This window comes from Ixodes scapularis, unplaced genomic scaffold, assembly GCF_016920785.2.
Source record: "Ixodes scapularis isolate PalLabHiFi unplaced genomic scaffold, ASM1692078v2 PGA_scaffold4__175_contigs__length_147842914, whole genome shotgun sequence".
Lineage (NCBI taxonomy): Eukaryota > Metazoa > Arthropoda > Arachnida > Ixodida > Ixodidae > Ixodes > Ixodes scapularis.
Genome location: NW_024609879.1, coordinates 72,898,236 through 72,906,969, shown reverse-complemented (window position 1 = coordinate 72,906,969; position 8,734 = coordinate 72,898,236).

Below are 8,734 nucleotides of genomic sequence, written 5' to 3'. Positions count from 1 at the left end.
TGAGGTCCCGACGGGAAAAGTGGGAAAACGACCGGTGAGGGAGAAAAGGCCCCGTTTGTGAGATTTTTGAACTGTTTCCGCCGACAGACAGCAACATACTGGTAGGATACAGTCGGTGGGAAACCGTCAGGATTCGAAGAATAAGAACGAATACTGCACTTACACCATCCAAACTAGTATTTTTTGGACTGAAAGAAGATATGAACCCAACCTGCACGAGCTGCTCGGAAGGAGCCGAGGCAACATTGCAGCATCTGCTCTGGGCCTGTAAGGGCCTCGAGCATCATAGAAATGATGCTCTGGACAAGATCCAGGGCGTAGACAAGCCTACGACGCTCGAGGAGTGGACCAATCCAACGGGCACTCCTTAGCACAGGAAAGCCATCCTCGACTCCTTGATACAGTATATCAGGGAGTCGGGTGTACATAGCCTCATCTAAGACGTCACTACCATCATCATGAAACCTCCCTCACCCCCTCACCCTTCACAACCCTTCCCCTCCCGTCTCAGGAGCACAACTCCATAGCGGGTGAACCCCTCATCAAATAAAAACATGTCCCCCTCTCTCTCGAGGGGGGAACAGAACAAGAGCAACTGCATCTTTGAACATGGACATAATGGTAAACCTAAGACTGGGGTAGGGAAACGGAAAACGCGAAGGAATACAGAAAAAGAAAAGACGACGTCGCAAACCTAGCTACAAAGTTAATTTGGTACATGCCTTATTCCCGGGGTGCGCAAACTACGGGGGGCGCTTTTCTAGCTATCATCATCATCGTTTGTGACGGCGCGGGAAGGACAGACTGCGCAGAGCTTGGATCCGTCGGCTCGTCAGCTCGCTGAACGCGCTGTATGGGTAACGCGCGGCAAAGCCTGTTTCACGCGTCGTGTTTATTTGGTGAAGTTACATTTGTAGTACGACATCTTACTAAAGCTTGGAACCGTGTCACGCGTCGTCGTACTTACAAACGCTTTTGGCGCTGAGGTGTCGAAGCGCTCGGATGGCGATGTGCTGTTCTCTACACCAGTACAAAAAGCTGGATGATGAAAATAGAATATCCAGCGCTTTACCCCGTTACATTTGTGACGGCTAATAGGGTGCATCTTTATTATGATTCGGACAAAATAAGACCGAGAAAGGAATGTCTTATCAATCTGAAAACAGAAAAGCAAAATTCGAAAACCTCTCGCGTGTGTAGTAGACACTTCAGTGAAAACGGTTTTGTGTGTTCTGTAAGTGTTGGGCTCTTATTGGTTTCAAGTTGATTCCTTTCTTAATTTTGTAAACCAGGAAACAAATATTTCCTAAAATAACTGGCAGGAAGAAGCGATGGCTGGATTTCCGAGTCCTTTCAATTAATTCTCCGCTTATTGACCCGGTCGACACGACACGTGCAAGACCTTCTCGCTGTCGAAGTCTTGAATCTAGTAAGCCGGTGACACTTCAACGTCCCAGAAACTGAGGCAAACACCTGCTATAAATTAATACCATTCATATGTTTAGTTTTGTGTACCCAAATGCGCATAACGCGTGATGCGCTCCTCTGCGATCGATCTTAAATTTGCAAACTTAGTAAAATTTTGATAGAACAAATTAATCGCCTGAATTTGCCGGGCCATAGCCGACAATTTAAGAAAATTTCTGCTTTTCTTTCGAGCAGAAGTCGCATCATGAAAAAACTTAACTGTTGCGTATTCGATGCGGGAGGACCTAAGCCTTTGCTTGTCAGCAACTGTCGAGTTACACCTGAATAGAACCGTTGGTATCGGGAAGCTCATGTTGCTGAAATAAGTGTGCGGCGCTTTGCAACATAACTGTGCTCGCCTGCACAACTAAGACGCCAGCACGTCATTTACTTTCACAAATGCAAAACCTTTTTTTTTTTTCAACAGCCTCCACAGATCCGAAAACAAACGCACGCCACGCAAGTTGTAACGTAAAGCTCCAAGCAATTGTTTTTGACTATTTTAAAACTTTTTTTTTTAATATAAGACACAACTTCGAGGCACTATTATTCATGAAAAAAATATATATATATATCACCCAGAAAAAGTCATACGTTGTTTTTTTTTTAAATAAATCCACTTCGTGCTTTGACATCGCGCGTCATCTGCTCGTATCCTACCAGCTCCGTCACAGGAGGGCGCACTTTTCCAACGCCGTCACTACAATCATAAGAAGCAACAATACGCCACGTCAAGGACACACAAAAGAACGAGAGGATAAAAAAGAAAAAAAAAGTACTTACGCCTTTTAACAAGACAAAGGTAAACGTCTTATATCCCCCAACCTCGGCTACGAAACATTTACACAAAGGGTCACAGTACAACTAACCAGGACCTTTCCCTCGCGGAGGCAAGGGATTCACAACTGAACACAAAGAAACGACCTTGTCCTCCGAAAAAGAAACAACAAAATACTAAAACTGCGCTATCTCTAACAATTCAGACAGTCCAAAGAGACACACATAAACACTGCTAACACTTCGGAACTGTTTACTCGGATACGCAACCTTAAGAAAAACGACCTACAACGAACCTTATTAAAAAAAAACAAAAAAACATGTACAAGGCCGGAATTTGTTTAGACTCGTTCCCAAACTGCAACGCCTTACTTCTACAGATACCAGACGTCTGTATGCAAATCGTTTCTTACCTACACGTTTCATGTCATGACGTTCTTTGTTAATTACTTCCGTTTCGGGCCAGTTTGTTTTACATGCATGACACTCCTGAATGTGCCTGACGAACTCGGAGTTGGAAGCGTTGTTTCTCACATTCCGTTTGTGTTTAGTCCATCGTTTTACACCTCGACGTCTCATTTACGTATGCAAACCCGGACTCCAAAGGGATACAGTAAACCACGGATTTCCGACCTTCCGCAGTGTCCTTTTTGGCAATTTTTCAGTCCCGATCACGGTGTAAGCACAGTGGTCCCGATTCAAGAAACGACATGCTCCCCCCCCCCCCCCCCCCCCCCCCACACACTCCCTTTTAACCCTCCCCCCTTTCACACCGCTCCTGCGCAAGGTTTGCGAGGATAGCGGACTACCTTCTGCTGATTGGCTACTACGAAAATCCGGCGTTCTCAGTGCCGGCTCCCTGGAGAGATCAATATTTTCAACTTTCAATCCGGCTTGCGGGACCAGAAGAACGTCATCGCTGACGTCACTGGCGACGTCCCTCCTCATTCCCGGATCGTTCCGGGAGACATTCTGCGGGCTGGTTGGGATGGACCGCCGGGTCTGGGACGTAAAAGGCCTGGACAAAAGGTTCCCGGACAGAGCTGTCCAGAGTGTAAACATGAACAAAATAGCCTCCAGTTAATTTTCTGCACTCTGTTTACTTCTTAGTTGTTGTAGTGAATGGGATCGTCTGGGATTCAAGCCCTTCCTAATCAAGATGGTAGGGCGAGGGAAAGGAAATCTGGGGAGGAAGAAGCAGACGGAACGCTGGATGGGGAGGGGAAAACCTCGTCTCTCCAGCGTCCCGTCTGCTTCCTCCTCCCCTGCCATCTTTTCCCTCGCCTTACCTCTCCCCCCTTTTCCCAACGTTGTAGGTGAGTCATCGTTTAACCCCCCTCCCCCCTTTCCCCATCGTTGTAGGTGCGTCATCAAAATAACCCCACCCCATCTTTTTTTTATGAAATAAATAACCTTATAATAAGGTGTAAGTAATAAGGTTATGAAATAACCTTATTACTTACAAAATTTGTACACTTGTCTATATTTGTATTGATACTTGTCTTTTTGTCCTCGAATAAACCAAGACGGCTACGTAACTTATGTAACTTCAGTATTTCGCAAGTTACTTTCTTTTCTGCGCGTTCTCCCGCGGAAAGTAAGAGCTGGAACACTCAACCCGGTTTTTTTCTGCGTCTGCGCTCCTCCAGAACACTAGTATCTCTCAATTTGCGATTCCTCAACACCTCTCCCGGAATCTTGCAGGTACGCCAAAAAAAGCATGAAAGACTCTCTCGGCTCCTATTTTCCGCGATAGCGCAATATGCATCAAGGAATCGAGTAACCCGCAAAGAGGAAACCGAGAATGCCGCAAAATTCAACGGGTCCATTTTTGTCTGAGAAATCCGCTTGCGGCATTAGACCATGCTTCATTATCCGTTTAAATGACACAATAACGCAATCACGTGTGGGTGAAAAAGGTAATACTCCCACTGTCTTCAATTTTATAGTCACTTTAAGTGACCCTTTCATTTCACGAGCAGGAAATGTAGAGAAGTTAAAGGGACAACCGTAGGGTATTAATGCCCGCCGAGGTTTATTATCTGAACACGAGTGACAAGAGCCCAACTACTCAGAACACGATTTGCGGCTCAAAATTCGTACTCTTTTCGCCCGAAAACTGCCCGTCGAGAATTAGCCGGTTTCGGGCGCTTCTCTCTCTTTTTTTGCGATCACTTCCCGTTCAAACTGATGCTTACCAAATATGTTCAAAGCCGAGGGTCATTTTAATTAAAAATATTAAAACATTTTTAAGTTAAAAATATGAAACCGTTTTTGTGGCTTCCAAGCTGCAAATACATTGATCGAAATGAATTGTTGCGCACATCACAAAAAAAATACAAGGTGTCTCCCCCCCCCCCCCTCCTTCCCCCCCCCCCCCCCCCCACCTCCAAATAAACAAATTTGCGTGTTTTTTGTTTGTTTTGTTTTGTTTTTTACCGCAAAATTAAACTACACATTGCCGAACGCTCATTCTACACCTAAAGTACTAGGGGCACGAACCAGATGCCAAAGTTCCAGCACGAACCGATATCTTATTCAAAAGCTAGGCGATTTTCTGAAACTTTCAATGGAAAAATGGGGCCAAAAACCGAAAATGGGCTTTATTTTCCCATTGAAAGATATCAGTTCGAGCTGAAACTGGTTCGGACCTCTAGTGCTACATTTAGGCAGGGAATAAGTATTCGGCGATGCATATTTTATCTCGGAGGTTAAAAAACAAAAGAAAACAAAAAAAAAAAAAACATTCCGCATTTTTGGGGGGACATCTTGTAGATGTATGTGTACATGGTATACATGGCAATATGAATACGGCGACGTACCGCGGGATGGACGACGCGATGGCGGCGCACGACGGACCAACGTTGCAACAGGCGTGGGGTCGCAACTTCGGAACTGTGGTTCGTGGCACCGGCCAATCGATCTTAGCACAGAACAACGAGGGGAAGGGCATGACAAACGGTTCAAGCAACGTCCTCGTTGCCGTCGTCTGCTTCACCGTCCGAGAAGCGGAGGAACGGAACAATACTGAGTAGGGAGTAATAGCCACGTGACTTCCGGCAACTCCGTCCTTCCAGCCATAGAGTTATTACAATAAACGCTAGAGGCTCAGCTGGTGCTAGTGTGCTGTTGCATTTTGAAGCAGACAGCAAGCAGTCAGAAATGGATCTTTCCCACATACCGAAGGCACCAGGCGGTGGCTGCACGAACTAAAAATCGAGGAAGTGACCTACCTGCGCTACCAATCGATAATGGGAGCTACGCTACCAGTTTCTTCGCTCTCTGAGCAGCGGCGCCTGCCCAACGCGACTTGAAAGAGGGGCATCCGTGGCGTCCACCCAAATGTCGTGTTTTCCTTTCCGTCAACTTTCTTTTTTTGTGAAGCACAATTATATATATGCTGCAGTTACGTGTTCTACTCGCTGATATACAGCCTCCTTCCGAATTTCCTCGATTTTTCGTTCCGACTTCCACCGCTTGGCATCGGGCGCTCGCGCGTGCGCAGAACGCTTCTCGGAAAAGGTCCATTGACTTCCGGTAATGCACTTCTATGGGAAAAAGCGAGTGCATTTTCTTTCTGCGCTCGAATATAAGAGCAAATATCACGAATAATTTGTACGTACTAGGCACATTGGAACATTTCTCACTCACGCAGACGAAATAATTGGTCAGTTACAGCATTTTTATTTGAAATTCGTGGCATGAAAAACGGCGCTAAAACGGCTTCGTACGTGTATTTATGTGCATTGTCGGACACTGTTAGCTCGAACACGGCGTCGACGCTTTCCAGCATGGGGAATATACGTGCCAAACGAACGAAGGACACGCGGAAAACCGAGAGACGGCAAGAACTACGCAGTAACACTGGATAAGTAACTCTTTGTGCATGCAGACGATCAAAATAAATTGAATGCCATGTAATATAGCCTGATTTGCAATAAATAAGTACTGCTTCATTCCTGCTCATGAATATGTGCGAAGATGCTTGTTCTGGGAATTCAAATCATCACCCATCACCCGCACGCTCCAAATCTCTGCAGGAGCCAGACAGCAGGTGCCCGATAAAAAGTGCCCGACATAGGAAATAATAAAAAGAAACACCTTTCGTAGTTCACGGGCTTTATTTTTTGCGTTCGAATGTTTTTTTAACCGATCGTAAAGATGCACGACGGAGTCATTTTCATCCAAAGACAGGACAGGCAATTAGCAACATATAAGCACTACCGAAATGCTAGCAAACCTTGAACACACTCTACATTCCTTTCGATCGTTAGTTTGCTTAGAATCGTCGCTCGTTTTTACATACCTTCCTTGCAACAGAGGTTTGGGCCTGAAATAGAGCGAAGTGTAACATCGTTCAGTAGTAAAGAAAAATGTTGTAACTAAAGCAATTGCACCCTCACAATACCAATAAAGGTACATACTATCCGGTACAACCGAAATGACAAAAGTTATTCATGTTATTTTCCGGCGAAAAGACAAAATTCACGCGCGTTTTCCCATAGGAATACACAGGGAGGCTGGAAATCTAGACTGCGTGCTGTCTGCTTCAATCTGCAACCGGAAGTTCCATAGATACTAGCGCCAGCTGACCCTCTAGCGTTCTCTATGCTTCCAGCCTCCGTGCACATATTTCGGTTTCAATTTCAAAAAATTTTTTTGTTTGCTAAAAATATATTTGAATTTGTAGCAAAATACTAATCGGTCAGTCTCCTCGCACCACACTAAATCGCAACACACACACACACAAAAAAAATTATTTTTGGGTGTTGTGTTGCTTCAACCACAAAGCATCGACTGTGAGGGAAAGAGAATTCTTGGAATTTATAGCAGAGTACGAAAGAAAAACAAAATAACGAAGTACAGGACGTGTATGGCAGAACAAACGCATGATGTTATCATAATCTAAACCCTGAGACACGGAGGAAATAAAATGACAAGATGGCACAAATTTATTGTCTTGTTTATTATTCTATTGTCTCAGTGCCTCAGGGTTTAGATTATGACGTTCCCTAACTAGCTCGCCTGCACACTTTCATTTCCTGCATGGTGAAGAGCTCCGCAAATATGCAAGAAACCACTACAATCCCAGGTGAAAATGTCGTACTGGGACCAGTTGAAATCCTAACTGGGAGTCCCTGGTCCTAACTGGTCTCAAATGGGAATAAACTTGTGCCAACTGAAATTCATCAGGGACCGATCGGAGTTCAACTTGAACCAGCTAAGCGGCCAACTGGTTGGAAGATTCCGTCAGGGTATGAGTTGCCTCAGCATTCCGAACCAGGATGCGCACGTGACGTCATCACATCCTACTAATTAGTGCTCAGTCATACTTGTTCAGTTGCGGATTCAAAGGGGCGGGGAGAAGGGAGAAAGGGTGTTTTTTCAAACATCCAATGCGCCCTACCCCCTTATGGATACACCTGCATCAATAGGCGGTATTGCCTGCATCCGGTTCTAAAGAAAAAAAAGGGGGGATCGGTGGCCGAGTGGTCTAGCGCACACCAGCTCGGAGCACGTGGAGCGAAAGCTCGCGCTGCAGAACCCGGGGATCCTGGGTTCGAGCCCCACCCCTGCCCGTTTCGATCTGGATGAGCATCGTACCGGCGTGCGGTCGTGGATCACTACTGCGTGATGCACGTTAAAGACCCCAGGCTAGCGGCTGTACCGCACTGGCTAAATTTCTCATCTACAGCTGGGAGACTCGTCGCCCCTGTGAGGCAGACCAAGTTCTAGGCTGTATAAACACACACACAACCCAATTTTTTTTCTAAAGAAAAAAAATCGGTGGCGCGAAATACATATGCTGCAAAGGCACACGCGTAACTGCATGGTCCCTCACAATGGCCGCTGATGTTACGTCAGTGCAAAGTGTCACCCTCGGCAATATTGGGAGGCCCACTATAGGAAGTATTCACTGAACGCCATATTTGAGGGCGATGTTTGGAGCGCATGCTCACAACAAGCTCACATTAATAGGATGCATGCTGAGACCAGCAATCTTGATGGTGCGGAATGCACGTTGCAAAAGAACTGTGGAAGCTGGCCGTCAGCACGCGCTCAGCAGTCGCGCACACAGATATGGCCGCCAGTAAATACTCCCTATAGGGAGTATTAATATGCGGCCATATCCGTGTGCGCGAATTCTGAGCGCGTGCTGATGGCGAGCTTCCACAGTTATTTTGCAACGTGCATTCCGCACCATCGAGAGTACCGGTCTTAGCAGGGTTTTGATGCGAGCTCGTTCTGAGCATGTGCTCTAAACAGCACCCACAAATATGTCGTCCAATGAATACTTCCTATTGGCGACGTGGGTGATCGAAAGCGTCGCTGTGGTCGGCCCACCACAATTGGCCGAATGCCGACCATGACGTCAGCAAAGGATGTCTCCTCGACGGAAATAAGAGGAATGTAAGAACTCCGATTTTGGCGGTGTTGTTTGAGAGCGCTATGATTTCAGGCTTCCACCATGCCCATTACGAACACCATC